The following is a 17128-nucleotide window of genomic DNA, read 5'->3' on the forward strand; positions in this document are numbered from 1 at the left end:
TTAAGTGAATACAATTGAATTATATTTTCAAAAAATATTCTCTAGGCTGCTGGGTTATTTTGGGAGGAGGCTCATTCTTTTTTTTTTTTTTTAATCATCCAAGGTTTATTAAAGATATTACAGCACAGCAGAAAGATTCATCGGCTCCATGTGGTGTTTTGAGATTCATTCCAGCTGCAGGCTGACTGACCTGCAGATAGACTCTTAGGGTCCAAGAGTTTCAACATTTCCTGAAGTGTCAGGATCTACTTCAATGATCTCCTGATCCAGTGCTGAGACCTCAGATCTGTAATTATCCCTCCTTTCTCTCTTCTCCTCCTGCAGATGGAGGTGATGGAGAGCCCTCTCACCGGGCCTCTCTGAATCTGCTTCATCAGATATGACATACCCTGGTGTCTTGTTGTGAAGCTTCTTGTTGGGAATAATGGCAAACTAGGGAGGAGGTTCATTTTTAACCAGAATGAGAGTCAGAATACAACAGTAGCAGTAACAAGCTGTTTATTCATTCAACTATTCGAATATTTATTGGTCATTTACTGTGTGCCTGGCATGTTGGGTCTATAAACACAATTAGGGGATTTACTGCCAATTGGTTAAGACTGGAAAATCCATCAATGATTAGAAAACTGTGCAAAGGGCAAAAACGGACACAGAGACCAATGGAATAGAATAGAGAACCCAGAATTGGACCCACAAATGTATGGCCAACTAATCTTTGACAAAGCAGGAAAGCGTATCCATTGGAAAAAAGTCTCTGTAACAAATGGTGCTGGGAGAACTGAACAGCAACATGTAGAAGAATGAAACTGGACCACTTTCTTACACCATACACAAACATAAACTCAAAATGGATAAAGGACCTGAATGTGAGACAGGAAACCATCAAAACCCTAGAGGAGAAAGCAGGAAAAAGCCTCTTTGACATCAGCTGCAGCAATTTCTTACTTGACACATCTCCAAAGCCAAGGGAATTTAAAGCAAAAATGAACTATTGGGACCTCATGAAGACAAAAAGCTTCTGCACTGCAAAGGAAAACAATCAACAAAACTAAAAGGCAACCAACAGAATGGGAAAAGATATTTGCAAATGACATATCAGATAAAGGGTTAGTATCCAAAACCTATAAAGAACTCCCCAACCTCCACACCCGAAAAATAAATAATCCAGTGAAGAAATGGGCAGAGAACATGAATAGACACTTTTCCAAAGAAGACATCCGGATGGCCAACAGACACATGAAACGATGCTCAACATCACTTCTTATCAGGGAAACACAAATCAAAACCACACTGAGATACCACCTCATGCCGGTCAGAGTGGCCAAAATGAATAAATCAGGAGACTATAGATGCTGGCGAGGATGTGGAGAAGCAGGAACCCTCTTGCACTGTTGGTGGGAATGCAAACTGGTGCAGCCACTCTGGAAAACACGGTGGAGGTTCCTTAAAAAATTAAATATAGAACTACCCTATGACCCAGCAATAGCACTGCTAGGAATTTACCCAAGGGATACAGGAGTGCTGATGCATGGGGGGTATATGTACCCCAGTGTTTATAGCAGCACTCTCAACAATAGCCAAATTACGGAAAGAGCCTAAATGTCTACTAACTGATGAATGGATAAAGAAGATGTGGTTTATATATACAATTGAATATTACTTGGCAATGATAAAGAATGAAATCTGGCCACTTGCAGCAACGTGGATGGAACTGGAAGGTATTAAGCTAAGTGAAGTAAGTCAGAGAAAGACAGATACCATATGTTTTCACTCATAGGTGGATCTTGAGAAACTTAACAGAAGACCATGGGGAGAAGGGAAGGGAAGGAAAAAAAAAGTTACAGAGAGGGAAGGAGGCAAACCATAAGAGACTCTTGGATACTGAGAACAAACTGAGGGTTGATGGGGAGTGGGGGAGAGGGGAAAGTGGGTGATGGGCATTTAGGAGGGCATTTGTTGGGATGAGCACTGGGTGTTGTATGGAAACCAATCTGTCAATAAATTATATTTAAAAAGAAAAAAGAAAACTGTGCAAAGGGTTGGGAGGAAGGGAAGCTAGCTCAGATTTGGGATATCCGAGAAAAGTTTACTAAAGAGATAATGCCTAATTGAGTCCTGAGGGACAAGCTGAAGTCTCAGGTCTGTGTGGTGTGTGTGTGTGTGTGTGTGTGTGTGTGTGTGTGTGTGTTTGTGTGTGTGTTGGATAGGCCTGGTGGAAAGGATGGAATTTCAGGCAAAGGGGGTAGGTGATCTAAAGCTTTATAGTTAAAGGAAGGGGTGGTGGGTTCTAGAAAGTGAAAGTAATAATTCTACAAGTCTGAACCTGAATGATTCCAGGACCTCTTTTCAGGGATCTCATGTTCTGGCTTAACACCTCAAGTACTGGTTTAACATAGCTGAAATAGCATCTAAGTACTGGTTTAACATAGCTGAAATAGCATCTAATTGAAAAAGTTAAATATAATTTAGTTTCTGGCTGGTGAGTTACATCCCCAAGAATGTCTTAAGAGACCATAGAGAAGAGAAGGAGGAAGGGTGAAATGACAGTCAGAGGATGGAGGTGACATTTACATTGCAATTTATCTCCCAACAGTCACCTTGTTTGGGAACTCTAACCATCAGGGAGGACCTTTGCCCAACAGTTCAAACTTGCAGAGTCCTTGCTTCTGTTATGTAGATGGGAAGCAAGGTTCTCCTGGGGTCACACAGCAGGAGCCTGACATTTGGGGAATGTGACTGATGAGTTCTGTCCTCCCACAGAGGAGCCCCATGGTGAGAAAGGACTCCAGAAGCCAAATAGCTGGGGGACTTTCCAAACCAAACATCTGCAATGAAATGCAGGACCTGCTGAGCTATGCCTGAGCTAGCCAGCTAGACACACAGCCCTGTGGTTCCCATGAGAGCTTATCCCCAGCCAGATTGTCCACCCTTAAAACAGCTCTTTTAAATTCTAGCTTTCTTCCTAGATGACTCCTACTGAAATATCCTAGAGGAAAGGGATCACATAGATGGTGTAAGTTTCTCAGATTTCCTGTCACCTGCTAGAAAGCCAAGCTCCAAAGGTGTGTGCTGTAGGGTTGCAGGCAGATTCAGAGTTTACGAGTCACCTAAGATGAGTAGGTTGGATGAGGTACCAGTCCAGGGCATTATGACCTTGGCATTAGGAAGGACCCTGGCTTTGGAAGGAGGGGGTCACAGGGGAGAAGATATTCCAAAGAAGAGGAAAGCTTGGGTGGAGAAGGTCCTTAAAGGCACCTAACCTACTTTACTTCTCTAGGACTGACCGATACCTGAGTCATTATTAAATCCATTGTCTTTGTCCCTCCTCTTTAGCGGAGAAGTCTTGGGCTCACTCACTAGTGAAGCAATAAGTCTTAGATACTAGCTGAGAAAAGACATGACAGATTTCAATTTGGAAATCTTCACAGTTTCCTTCTTATTTAGATCTCATATAGACTTGCGATATGGGTATTCTGTTTTCAAAATAACCGCCATTGGTAGCCTTTTGGTGTTACTCTTACATGGTAGAGATGAGGTATTCTAAGTCCAAATGCCATGGACCTACTCTGATCTGGATGCTGCACCTTACTTTATTAAAACTTGGTGTAAAAAATAAAATAAAACAAAATAAAACCTTAAGTATAAAATATCATTAGGTGACAACAGAAATGAGGGCTTATATCCATCAAAAGATATGCACACTTTTATCTGTGAAGCCAAAAACTAGAAAAACCTAATGTCCATCAAAGTAAGTTGTGACCTAGTCATACAATAGAATACAACATAGCAATATACAAGAGTGAACTACTCTTACAATGCAGCAACATGGATGAATCTCACAGACAAAGTTGAATGAAAGAAGTCAGAAGCGAACATGTCTCGATCCTCAAATGAAGTTCAAAAACAGGCAAAAGTAACCTATGACAACGAAAGTCAGGATGTTATACTTGGTGGGTCTGGGTATTCAGTGGTTACACTTGGTGGGGATGTGCTGACTGAGGGGGACACAAAGGAGTTTCTGGAGTGTTGGAAATACTTTCTATAGAGAGGATGGTTACGCAGGTGTATACATGCATAAAAATTCACCTTGCTGTGCATGTCAGATTTGCTCACTTTATTGTCTACAAGTTATATCTAAAAAACAAAAACCAAAACAAACAAATCTGTGTGAGAAGCAACTGCCTGTCTCCTCTCTTAGAAGATTCAGAACAGGTAAGAGTCAGTACGTATGGAAATAAAGCAAAAAATGTAGTGAGATGACCCCTTGAGAGAAGAGTAAACAGACACCATGGGTAGAAAATGTGTTAATGTTAATTTATGGGTAGAATGGATGATCTTGGCTGTTTATGATAGCACAAATCAGGCCCACTAGGCATCAGCAATACACTAAACTTCATCCTGATTTTTCTTTCATCAATGAATCGCTTAGGCTGTCTGAATGGTTAATTTTTTATTTTAAACTTTTTAAAAGAATTACACACATAAAGGGAATAAATCATACATTTGAGAAAAAAATTTATATATAGGCATATGGATTATCATCAAGTGAACACATCCAAATAGCCACCTACCATCCAAGCCAAGGAAAAGAATATTACCTTTATCCCAAAGCTTCTCTGTGTCCATTTCCTTGTGATTTTTTTTGTTGTTGTTCTTTTTGGTTAACAGTTCATTGATTTTAAGTAAATTTATACTGTTGTGTAACCATCACCACCATCCACTTTTATTTTATTATTATTTTTTAAGTAGGCTTCATGCCCTGTGCAGAGCCCAAGGTGAGGCTTGAACTTGACTTTGAGATCAAGACGTGAGCTGAGATCTAGTGGGATGCCTAACCGACTGAGCCACCCAATCCACTTTTATTTATTTATTTTTTTAATTTTTTTTTTCAACGTTTATTTATTTTTGGGACAGAGAGAGACAGAGCATGAACGGGGGAGGGGCATAGAGAGAGGGAGACACAGAATCGGAAACAGGCTCCAGGCTCTGAGCCATCAGCCCAGAGCCTGACGCGGGGCTCGAACTCACGGACCGCGAGATCGTGACCTGGCTGAAGTCGGACGCTGAACCGACTGCGCCACCCAGGCGCCCCCCAATCCGCTTTTAGAACACTTCTCTCATTCCAAAAAGTTCCCTCTTGGCATCAGCTCCAGGCAACCACTGATTTGCTTTCTATCTCTATGGTTCTGCTTTTTCTAGAAATTTCATACAAATGGAATCATTGTGCTCTTTCCTTAGCATGATATTTTTGAAGTTCATACATTTGTTGCATGCGTCAGTAATTTGTCTCTTTTTATTGCTAAGATATATATTATTGTATAGATATACCACACAGTTTATTCATCAATTGATGGACATTTGGATCTTTTCCAGTTTGAGGCTGTTATGAATAATGCTACTATGAATATTTGTGAGCCAGTATTTATTTGGACATGTGTTTTCATTTCTCTTAGATACATACATAAAAGGTTGTATTTGTATTGCTAGGTTGTATTAGGTTGCTAGGTTGTATTTGTATTTAACTTAGGAAAATACCAAACTTTTCCCAAGTAATTCTCACTTTACATTCCCACCAGGAATGTCTGAGAGTTCCAGTTGCTCCACAATCTCACCAGTGCTTATTTTCAGTCTTTTTGCTTACAGGCATTCTCGTGAGTCTGTAGTTCCCTGTCGTACTAACTTTCATTTCCTTTGGGATTGCTGTAGAAGATTTCTGCATATGATTATTAGCCATTTGAGTATCTTCTCTGATGTCTACTCAAGTCTTTTGCCTTATTTTTTTATTGGATTGTTTGTCTTTCTGTTATTGTGCTGTAGTTCTTAATGTGTTCTGGATAGTAGTTCTTTATCAGATATATGCTTCATAAATATTTTCTCCCAATCTACTTTGTATTTGCATTTCTTTTTTTTTTTTTTTAACGTTTTATTTATTTTTGAGACAGGGAGAGACAAAGCATGAACAGGGGAGGGTCAGAGAGAGGGAGACACAGAATCTGAAACAGGCTCCAGGCTCCGGGCACAGAGCCCGACGCAGGGCTCGAACTCATGGACCGAGAGATCATGACCTGAGCTGAAGTTGGCCGCTTAACCGACTGAGCCACCCAGGCGCTCCTGTATTTGCATTTCTTAATGACGTCTTTTGAAGTGCAAAGTTTTAAACTATTTTTTTATTTAAAAAATTTCTTTTAATGTTTATTTTTGAGAGAGAGAGAGCGTGAGAGGGGGAGGAGCAGAGAGAGAGGGCAACACAAAATCTGAAGCAGGCTTCAGGCTCTGAGCTGTCAGCACAGAGCCCGATGCGAGGCTCCAATGCATGAACTATGACATCATGACCTGAGCTGAAATCAGACGCTTAACCGACTGAGCCACCAGGCGCCCCTAAACTATTTTTTATCAGTATATAATTCACATGCCATAAAATTCACCCATTTGTTTGTTTGTTTATTTATTTATTTATTTATTTATTTATTTATTTAGAGAGACAGAGCATGAGCCGGGGAAGGGCAGAGAGAGAGGGAGACACAGAATCCAAAGCAGACTCCAGGCACTGAGCTGTCAGCACAAAGCCTAACACCGGGCTTGAACCCGTGAACTGTGAGATCATGACCTGAGCCGAAATCAGACACCCAACCGACTGACCCACCCAGGAGCCCCAAATTTCACCCTTTTCAAGTGTATAGTTAGGGCACTTGGGTGGCTCAACTGGTTAAGTATCCAACTTTCGGTTTCGGCTCAGGTCATGATCTCACATGAGCCCCGAGTCAGGCTCTGTGCGGATAGCACGGAGCCTGCTTGTCATTCTTTCTCTCTCTTTCTCTCTGCCCCCTCCGCTCATATGCACATGTACATGCAGTTTCTTTCTGTCTCTCAAAAATAAGTAAACATTAAAAAAAGCAAAGTGTACAATTAAATGCTTTTTAGTATAGCCACAAGGTTGTAAAACCACTGCCACTATCCACTTCCAGAACATTTTCATCATCCACAAAAGAAACCGTTTACCCATTAGCAGTCACCCTCCATTCCTTCCTCTTCTCATCCCTGAACTACTAAGTTATATTCTGTCTCCATGGATTTGTTTATTCTAAATATTTCTCATAAATGGAGTATCAGACGGCCTTTTGTTTCTGGCTTCTTTCGTTTAGCATATTGTTTTCAAGGCTCATCCAAATTGTAGCATTTATTAATACTTTATTCCTTTTTGTGGATGAATAATACTCCACTGTATGGATATGTCACATTTTATTTATCCATTCCTTATATTATGGACATTTGCGTTGTTTCCACTTTTTGGCTATTGTGAATGCTACTGTGAACATTTGTGTGCAAGTTTTTGTATGGACAGGTGTTTTCAATTCTCCTGGGTATATATACCTTGGCGTGAAATTGCTAGGCCATGTTTTAACTCTATGTTTAACTTTTTGAGAAACTGCCATATTGTTTTCCACAGCAGCTGCAACATTCTACAGTCCTAACAGCAACATGCAAAGCTTCCAATTTCTCCGTATCCTAGCCAACATTTGTTATTGCCCGTTTTTTAAAATTCTAATCATGTGTGTGTGTGAAGTACTATCTCAAATGGTTTTCGTTTGCATTTTCCTAAAAAGTAATGATGTTGAGTTTAGTGGCCATTTGTATATGTCCTTGGGAGAAATGTCTATTCAAATCCTTTGCCCATTTAAAAATTAAGTTATTTGTCTTTTTACCATTGAGTTGTAGATTCTGGATACTAGACTCTAATCAAATATATGACTGCAAATATTTTCTATGTTCTAAATGAGGTAGTGGTTGTATTGGTATACACAAGTACTAAAACACACTGAACATTTAAAAAGATTTAAACTATACATTAAAAACTGTACATTTAAAAACTAAGGGTAGGGACACCTGGGTGGCTCAGTCAGTTAAGCGTCCAACTCTTAATTTTGGCTCAGGTCATGATCTCATGATTCCTGAGTTCAAGCCCCTGCATCGGGCTCTGTGCTGACAGCATGGAGCCTGCCTGGGATTCTCTCCTTCTGTCTCTCTGCCCCTCCCATACTTGCGCATGCATGCTCTCTCTCTCTCAAAATAAATAAATAAATAACTTAAAAAAAAATAAGTGTAATGTGGGGTGCCTGTGTGGCTCAGTTGGTTGAACATTTGACTCTTGATTTCAGCTCAGGTCATGATCCCAGGGTCGTGGGATTGAGCCCCATGTTGGGCTTTGTGCCAAGCATAGAGCCTGCTGAAAATTCTCCTCTCTCTCTCTTCTTCTGCTCCTCTCCCCCACTCCTCCTGCGCACTCTCTCTCTCTCTCTCTCTCAAAAAAAAAAAAAAAAGAATACACACACACACACACACATACACGTATATATAAAATAAATTAAAAAATAAAAAAATAAGTGTAATGTAAATTATGCCATCATACTGAGGGCCCTAAAAAAAGAAATAAGTCATAATGTATCGTTAGAATTTTACATAGCACTTTAACTTAAAGGGTATTCTGAGGAGAAAAGCTGATTGGCTTGAGTAGCAGGCCTGGGGTAGGTGGAATAAAGCAACATGACTTCAGGGTCCTTGAAGAAAAACTAAGGTTTTAGCCAGATGCATGGAGTGAAAGAGAAAACAACTGTAATAGAAACATGCAGCAGCTGGCAATTTCAGGAAGCTGGAAGGCCCGGACATCAGGTATTACTGGTCCAACTCAAAGGAAGATTCCTTGACTCATCAAATAATTTTGGCCAGTGCTCTGTAAACTCAGACCTTTGTTGCCCCTATTTATGACACAGGGATAATGATCAAAAGCCACCTGTCTGTGTCAATGAACCAGGCCCAAGAGCGTGGATGCCAGGATGGGCTTTGTGAATGTGGGATGAAAGGCGCTGGGTAAGAACAAAGGAGCTCTGGTAGGTGTCTCCCAAGTACCAGCCTCAGCTTTTGGCACTGAAGCCTCTCACCACGTCCTGGCCAGCCCTGAGGGCATGACCAGGCAAAGAAGGCAACTTCACAAAACAGATGGAATTTTTTATTTTTTTTAATTTTTTTTTATTTTTTATTTTTGGGACAGAGAGAGACAGAGCATGAACAGGGGAGGGGCAGAGAGAGAGGGAGACACAGAATCGGAAACAGGCTCCAGGCTCTGAGCCATCAGCCCAGAGCCCGACGCCGGGCTCAAACTCACGTACCGCGAGATCGTGACCTGACTGAAGTCGGACGCTTAACCGACTGCGCCACCCAGGCGCCCCCAGATGGAATTTTTTAATGGACGTGTTTATATTTGTGTGAATTTGAGAATATTCATCTTGTGGCTGCCTCTGTCACCCTCAGGGCCTCCGCATCTGCTACCAGCCGAGCATCCAAACTAATGGAGGCCCCTACTCCACGGCCTCTACCACACGACACTGCTTTATTGTCTATCAGGCACTTACCTTGTTTCTTTATTTTTTACGTGTTTATTATCTGTTTTGTCTTTGCCAGAGTGTAACCCTGGGGGAGCAGAGATCTGACCGTATTTTTCTCAGCACAGTGCCTGGCAAGTAGTAGGCATGCAGTCAATAGTTGAACTGATGATTCAAAAACATTTTCTTTAAATCTCCAACTCAGGCACCTCTTTTGATATACCAATTGGACAATTCCCCCTAAATGTCTCACAGATACTTCGACCTCGAAATGACCAAACTGCAATTCTTTTTGTGCCTGCCCTTCCCTCCAGCCAATGGCTAAGCCAAGACCTTGGGAGCCATTTCCCACCAGGACCTCTCACCTGGATTCCTGTAGCAGACTCCTGCTGAAACTGCCTCCTGTTGTGTTCTCCCTCAGATTCATCTCCCGAGTGACCTGAAACCCAAGTTTGATCATGTCACACCACTGCTTAAAACTCTTCGGCAGATCCTTATCGACCCCATATACAGACCCCAAATTATCTTGGCAGGGCACAAAGATCTTTGCTGATGTGGCTACTGCCTACCTCTCCAGCCATTCCACACGTCTCAGCTTTAGCCATACTGAGCTGCTTGCAGTTCCAAGTGTAGCTGCTATTACATTCCTCAGCCTCTGCCTCTCTTCCGCTTTACCTTTCTGGTGAATCCCTTCTTTCTTGGGTCACTTCATCTATGAAAACTTGTTTGACCGGTATTTGTATTTCTCAAGACTCTTGATTTTGAGCGATAGAAACCCAACACAAACTAGCTTCTTTTAAAAGGGGATATATTAATTCATATAAGTAAGGACTGGATGGAGGCAGCCTCAGGAATGGCTGGATCCAGATACTCAAATGAAGCTGTTATCGCTCTTTCTGTCTCATCTACACACACACACACACACACACACACACACACACACACACAGACATATTTTGGCTTCTTGTTATGAGTTGACTTCATTCTCTCTTGTTAGGGGAAAATGTGGTCCAGGGAGATCCAGGCTTACATACACTTTGGTCACCCCAGGGGAGAATGAAGTCTTTTTCACCCCTGGTTTCAGCTTATAAAAATTATGGGAGAATCTAAGATTAGCTTAGCTGTAGACATGTACCCAGCTATTGACCTGTGGCTGGAGGGAAAACATTATGATTGGCCAGGACTTGGACTGTTCCTCTTGACGTGGGGAGGGAGAATGTGTATTCTTTTTGTTGTGGAGCCATTCTCCAATAAAAGAGAGTACTGTTATCAGGAAAACAGAATAGACCACTGATGTCTACCTATAATCACCTTCTCACCCTTCCCTCTTTCTCCTTTCTTGTTCCCATTGTCCTCTGTGCAGAGGCAGAGGAATCAATGGGAGACAAAACAGATTTCTGAGTCAGACATAGATTCAATTATTAGCTTTACAGTAACTGTGTGACCTTGAGAAAAGTTTTAATCCTCTTTGTGCCTTTACTTTCTCATCTATACAGTATTTTAGGATAGTTGTGGGGATTAAAGACAACAAAGGCAAAGTGACTGGTACACAACAGGTACCAATATTATTAATACTTGTAACACTTAATTGTCTGTATTTGCCCGTCTCCTCCTTCTAGCCCAAGAATTACTTTAGGCAGGGCCTTGTTTTAGGTACAATAAAACTCAATTATATTAGCAGGGCTCAAATATGTCATAGACTTGTGTGTAAGCTTGCTAGGGCTGCTATAAGTACCAGAGACTATGTGGGTTGAGCACCAGAAATTTATTTTTTACAGATCTGGAGGCTAGAAGTCTGGGATCAAGACGTCGATGGGGTTGGTTTCATGGGAAGACTTTCTCTTTGGCTTGTAGATGGTTGCCTTCTCTCTATGTCTTCACATGGTCTTCCCTCCATGTGTGTTATGTGCTATCTCCAAACACAGTCACACTCAGAGGTACTGGAGGTCATGTGAATTTTGCGGGGACACAATTCAGCCCATTAGAATTCACTTCTGCCCAAGACATTACTGAAGAGGCATGTATGATAAGGCAAGTTTTGAGGATAAGGGAGCCATTTAGTTCTATCCTTCTCAATCTTGGCTTTATAATAATGATCCATTTTTATGTAGTCTTCTTTTTTTGATTCTCCAAAGCACCTTCACATCTATTACTTGATTTTACTGTGTTATCCCAGAAGGCTCTTTCTTTCTTTCTTTCTTTCTTTCTTTCTTTCTTTCTTTCTTTCTTTCTTTCTTTCTTTCTTTCTTTTCCTTCCTTCCTTCCTTCCTTCCTTCCTTCCTTCCTTCCTTCCTTTGTTTCTTTCTTCCTTTCTGAATTAGATTTCCTGAACAGAATTGACCAGGGATCCAAAGACACAGGGTTAACAAAAAATGTTCAGCAGGGGGCGCTGTGAACAAGCCCTGGGAAATCCAAGGGCTGTAGTTTTGAACTTAGACCTGGAGCAGGCACAGCATCATACCAATGGCCTGACTATTGGTTGGGCTCAAGCTGAACCATGGTTGTCCTCTCAGGACATCTCATCACAAATTATGTCCCAGCCCTGGGACCTTACCCAGTGTAAACAATCTCCCATGCATATGAGCTGAGCAGACAACACAGGATGTTCAGTGGGAACCCAGCCACCCTTTCAACCCTGCCTGAGTCTCAGGAAATAAAATACTAATATTTGATAAAGCCTGTGTCCACAGGGGTGGCAGTGGGTCGGGGGGGTGGACACACTATGGACAGCAGACTGGCACTGGAGGAGGCTTGAGTGTTGTGAGAGGTCTCAGTCACATGCCCTCACTTCAGCCCCAGTGTCCAGTCTTCTTAAATTGTTTTTATGTTTATTTATTTTTGAAAGAGAGAAAGAGAGACAAATCGTGAGCGGGGGAGGGACAGAGAGAGGGAGACACAGAACCTGAAGCAGGCTTCAGGCTCTGAGCTATCAGCACAGAGCCCGACGTGGGGCCTGAACTCATGCACTGCGAGATCATGACCTGAGCTAAAGTTGGATGCCCAACTGACTGAGCCACTCGGGCACCCCCACAGTGTCCAGTCTTCTTATGCTTCCTCCTGCTTTGATTCTCAGGAATATGCGCTTATATTGTACAGACTTGTTTATACCTGAGTCCTGGGGTGGGTGCCTTGGGTTCCACAGCATCCTTCCTTCCTCCTGGAAACAGAATAGTCCCCTCCTTTGGAGAAAGTCTATGGGATTCGAGTGGGGCTGACAATACAATGTTCTCACATATCCACCCTGACCCCAGCCTCAAAGCAGGAAAGAGCCAGGGCTTATAGGAAGGCAGACCTGAAGGAGAAGTCTCAAAAAGAGGGAGAAACATGCTCAGAATCTAGGCTCAGTTGTCTTTAAATTTGTTTTTAAAAATTTTTTAAGTTTCTTTATTTATGAGAGATAGAGACAACATGAGCAGGGGAGGGGCAGAGAGAGAGGGAGACACAGAATCTGAAGCATGCTCCAGGTTCTGGGTTCTGAGCTGTCAATACAGAGCCCGATTCAAGGGTCGAACTCACAGATCATGAGATCATGACCTGAGCGGAAGTTGGACGCTTAACTGACTGAGCCACTCAGGCGCCCCAGGCTCAGGTGTCTTTAAAAATTTGGAGAGATGTCACCCACCAGACACTGCTGTCCCACTAGGACTTCATTTGGGACAGAGATGAGGACTGAAGACTGTTTATACCCCCTTTTTTTAGCGGAAGACAGAGCAGTGGAAAGTAAAGTTTTTTTGAAATGGGGTCTTTTGTCTCTTTCTCCTATTCAAGGCAAGCAGCCAGGCCCTTGTGTTCGTTCATCAGGTGCAGTTGTGCTGTTAAGGTAGAAAGCAAAAGCTGCTAAAACACATTTTTTTTAAATTTATTTATTTGGGGTGGGGGTGTTGTGTATAAAGGCTAAACTCCTCAAAGTCCTAAACTCCTTAAAGAGTTAGATGCCTCAGGGGAAGGGGAGACACAGGTGATGCCTTCAGGGAAGAAGTGACAACAGTGGAGAATTGGCTGTAAGTCAGGGCTCCGCCCTTGTCCCAAAGCTTGTTGGCTAAACATTTACCTGCAAACCAAAGCAAGAGTGACCTTTTCCCAATCTTTTTCAGGTAAATGGCTCCTTCCTTGGGAAGAATGAGTGACAGGGGTGGGAGAGATCACTAACAGTGCTTCTCTCCTAAAAAGCAGACTGGTAGGTGCCTCCTGGAAACAAATGAGATGGAGACAGAGGGTGTCCTACCACTGTCCTTCCTTCCTTTCTTTTTCCTTTTTACCTCACACATACTGGAAATGTTAGAAAAGAATAGAAGGCAGCAGGGTATGGCAGTTGAGAGGATGGCTTTGGAGTCAGACAGAATTTGGGTTCGCAACCTAGATATCACACTCTCCATGTGATGTTGCATAAAGTGGAGGAGAGTTAGAATGAGAAATACCATGATATGCTCTGTTCATCACCTCTCTCAGAGAGTCTTGTCAGGTCCCAAGGAGCCTGTCCTGCCCACACCTTCTCGGAGCCACTGTGTTGAATGGTGGTAGTTGTCCACAGAAATGTGGATAGATCCAGGTGATAGCCTGACAATTCGTGCAGAACTCAGGCCTCAGAAGCCCAAGAAGTTCTCTTGTCTGCCTCTTCCAGGCACATCCAAAAACAAAATGCCAAAGTGGAGATCCTGCCCCTAATGTCTTTGGTTCTTCTTAATGAGGGAGTTGGTAGATCCCATGGCTTTTCTGAATTTTAATTTCCTCATCCATAGGATGGAAATAAAAATACAGCCTCGTTGCCTTTTGTGGATACAAATTAAGAGGCCCAGAACCTTTTAACCTTTGCAAATTTGTTACTGAGGTTTTCTAGAGTTTCCCAGTTGGATTAAATTAGGATCATGACTGGTGTGGTTGCTTTTCCTTGGCTGAAAGAAAAATACCACCATTAACCTTTAATTATTCACCACAAATCCAAAGGAAAAGTCCTTGGCCCAGATCCTAATGGAACTGTTAAAGCTATTTTCCTACTCAGAGTTTAAACAGTTGGTAAGCTGGTTTAAATAACCCGGTACTTTTTTTCTATTGCTTTTCTCCACAGAATGAGAAGGACCAAAAGTGAACGCTCCCTACCAATGCATGTTAGGGCAGGTGCCAAACTTCTTTACCTTTTTGTTTTCTTGATTTACTCTTTCTTTTTTTTAAATGTTTATTCATTTTTGAGAAAGAGAGAGAGAGAGAGAGAGCGCAAGTGGGGCGGGGCAGAGAGAGAGGGAGACAGAAATCGAAGCAGGCTCCAGGCTCTGAGCAGTCAGCACAGAGCCTGATGCAGGGCTCAAACTCATGAACCGTGAGATCATGACCTGAGCTGAAGTTGGATGCTTAACTAACTGAGCCACCCAGGAGCCCGATTTACTCTTTCCTCCTACTGTTCTCATTTGGTAGTATTATTGATGTGTGTGCATGTGTGTGTGTGTGTGTGTGCATGGGCACACGTGTGTATGTGTGTACAGGAATGCTTATATGTGGTCTGTTTAGAGGGAGACAGACTTTAGAAGCACACAATGGTAACACATGGTGTGTAACCCCCTCCCCCAACCTCAGACACACACACTCCAGGAAAGACCAAGAGAATAAAGAAAGAAAAAATTAAAATAAACTGAGACGAAGATAGGCAACGTGGAAAAGCCTACGTACAAAACCCAAGTTTTTCCTTTTCTCAATTTCATGCTGTCTTTTTTCCTTTTTTACTGAATTCGGGATTTTTTTCCCTTCTCATTTCTATACGTCTCTTTTCTCTCTCTGTGCCCTCATTAACTCAACCTCATTAACACTTCCAAAACCAGAAGTCATTATCCTGACACCATCCGCTGCCCTCAAGTCCTACTTCTCTGTCTGAATTCCATCTGTTCTCAGGTTCCACTTTAGGTCAGCTGCCTAAGTTAAAAAAAAAACCAAAAAACCAAAAAACTCAGAATCATTCCTTATTTTTAAAATCTGCTTTATCAAGATGTAATTGACCTGTAACAAAACCTCGCCCATTTTAAGTGTTCAGCTTAACTCATTTTCCAGAAATGTATGTAGTCATATAACCATCAGTATAATTAAGACATAAAATATTTCCATCACTCCAGAAAGTTTTCTTTCTATCACCACAGTTTTGCCTTTCCTGGAATGTCATATAAATGGAATTAAATGGTAGGTAGTCTTTTGTGTCTGGCTTCTTTTCTCAGCACGTTGCTTTTGAGCTTTGTCTATGTTGTTGCACGTACTGGTAGCTCATTCATTTTTATTGCTGAGAAACATTGTACTGTTCAGAAACATCACAGTTGTTTGTTTATCCATTCACCTGTTGATGGCCATTTGCATTGTTTTCAGTTTGGGGTTATTGTGAATTAACAGCAATGAGTATTCACATATAGGTCTTTCATGGACATATATTTTCACTTCTCTTGGGAGTAGAATTTTTGTTTCATTTCTAGGAAAGAATTGCTGGGTTGGATGGTAAGTGTAGTTTAACTTTATAAAACATGAATAAAGTGTTTTTCAAAGGGAGTCCATTATTTTCATTCCCACCAGCAATGTATGAAACTTCCAGTTGCTCCATATCATTGTCAACACTTTGTATGATCAGTTTTTAAAATTTTACAATTTTGTGGGGTGTAGTATTACCCCATTGTCCTTTTAATTTATATTTTCCAGATGACTCGTGTTGTTGAGCATATTTTCACGTGCTCATTTGTCTTAAGTATAACTTCTTTGGTAAATTGTCCAGATTCTTTGCTCATTTAAACATTGGGTTGTTTGTTTTCTTATTATTGATTTTGTAAGAGTTCTTTACATATTCTGTATATAAGTCCTTTATCAGATACATATTTTGCCTATGAAAGTAACCTGAAATACAGAGTCATGAACAAGTTTTTCCCATCAATGTTATTTACAATCATGATGAAATTGGAAGCAAGTTACAATCTAATAAAATGAAGCTTGTCTGCTTCCTTATGATTCAAAGAAATATTTTACAGTCATTTAATGATATTACAATTGTAAAGATTTGAAAACTTGCTTTTGATATAATTTTAAGCAGAAAATAAAATTACATATAATATCAGCCATGCATTTGAAAAGCCTAGAAGTATGTGCTGAAATAATAAGAATGATAGTCTTATTTTCTATATTTTTCAAGATGTATACAGCAGCATGCCTTAGTTAAAAAAGGAAAAGCATCCAGGGTGCCTGGATGGCTCAGTTGGTTAAGTGTCTGACTCTTGATCTCAGCTCAGGTCTTGATCTCAGGATTGTGAGTTCAAGCCCTGTGTTGGGCTCTACACTAGTCATGAAGCCTACTAAAATAAAATAAAATAAAATAAAATAAAATAAAATAAAATAAAATAAGATTAAATTAAAAGGAAAAGCATCTCATAAAGTACATGGTTAAAGGAGTGGTTCACACTTCCTTTACAAGCTCACCTGAATTTTGGCATGATTTGTGATACCATTAGTACCAAGTGAGTTTGTTAATTGCTTCACAGACTGCCCAAGAGCTTTGAACTATAATTCAAGCTCTGTCCTTGAACTCTAGGCAGTTCTCTTTCCCATCTAAAATGGGATTCAGGGGGCACCCGGGTGGCTCAGTGGGTTAAGCTTCTGACTTCGGCTCGTGGGTTCGAGTGCTGTTTCGGGCTCTGTGCCAACAGCTCAGAGCCTGGAGCCCGCTTCGGATTCTGTGTCTCCCTCTCTCTCTCTGCCCCTCCCTTGCTCGCACTCTGTCTCTCTCTCTCTCTCCC

At 41.4% G+C, this 17128-nt stretch overlaps 1 protein-coding gene across 1 annotated transcript in view; it reads right to left on the reverse strand.

Annotated features, from left to right (window-relative positions):
- Window positions 1-9765, reverse strand: part of ANXA4 (annexin A4) — a 94971-nt gene extending 85206 nt beyond the window's left edge. The window contains exon 1 of the mRNA XM_040458654.1: window positions 9743-9765. The gene's annotated coding sequence lies outside the window, so the exon portion shown is untranslated. The remainder of the gene's footprint in view (window positions 1-9742) is intronic.
- Between the last annotated feature and the right edge of the window lie 7363 nt (window positions 9766-17128).

Source organism: Herpailurus yagouaroundi, unplaced genomic scaffold, assembly GCF_014898765.1.
Source record: "Herpailurus yagouaroundi ecotype Mexico unplaced genomic scaffold, PumYag 221, whole genome shotgun sequence".
In the NCBI taxonomy this organism is placed as follows: Eukaryota; Metazoa; Chordata; class Mammalia; order Carnivora; family Felidae; genus Herpailurus; species Herpailurus yagouaroundi.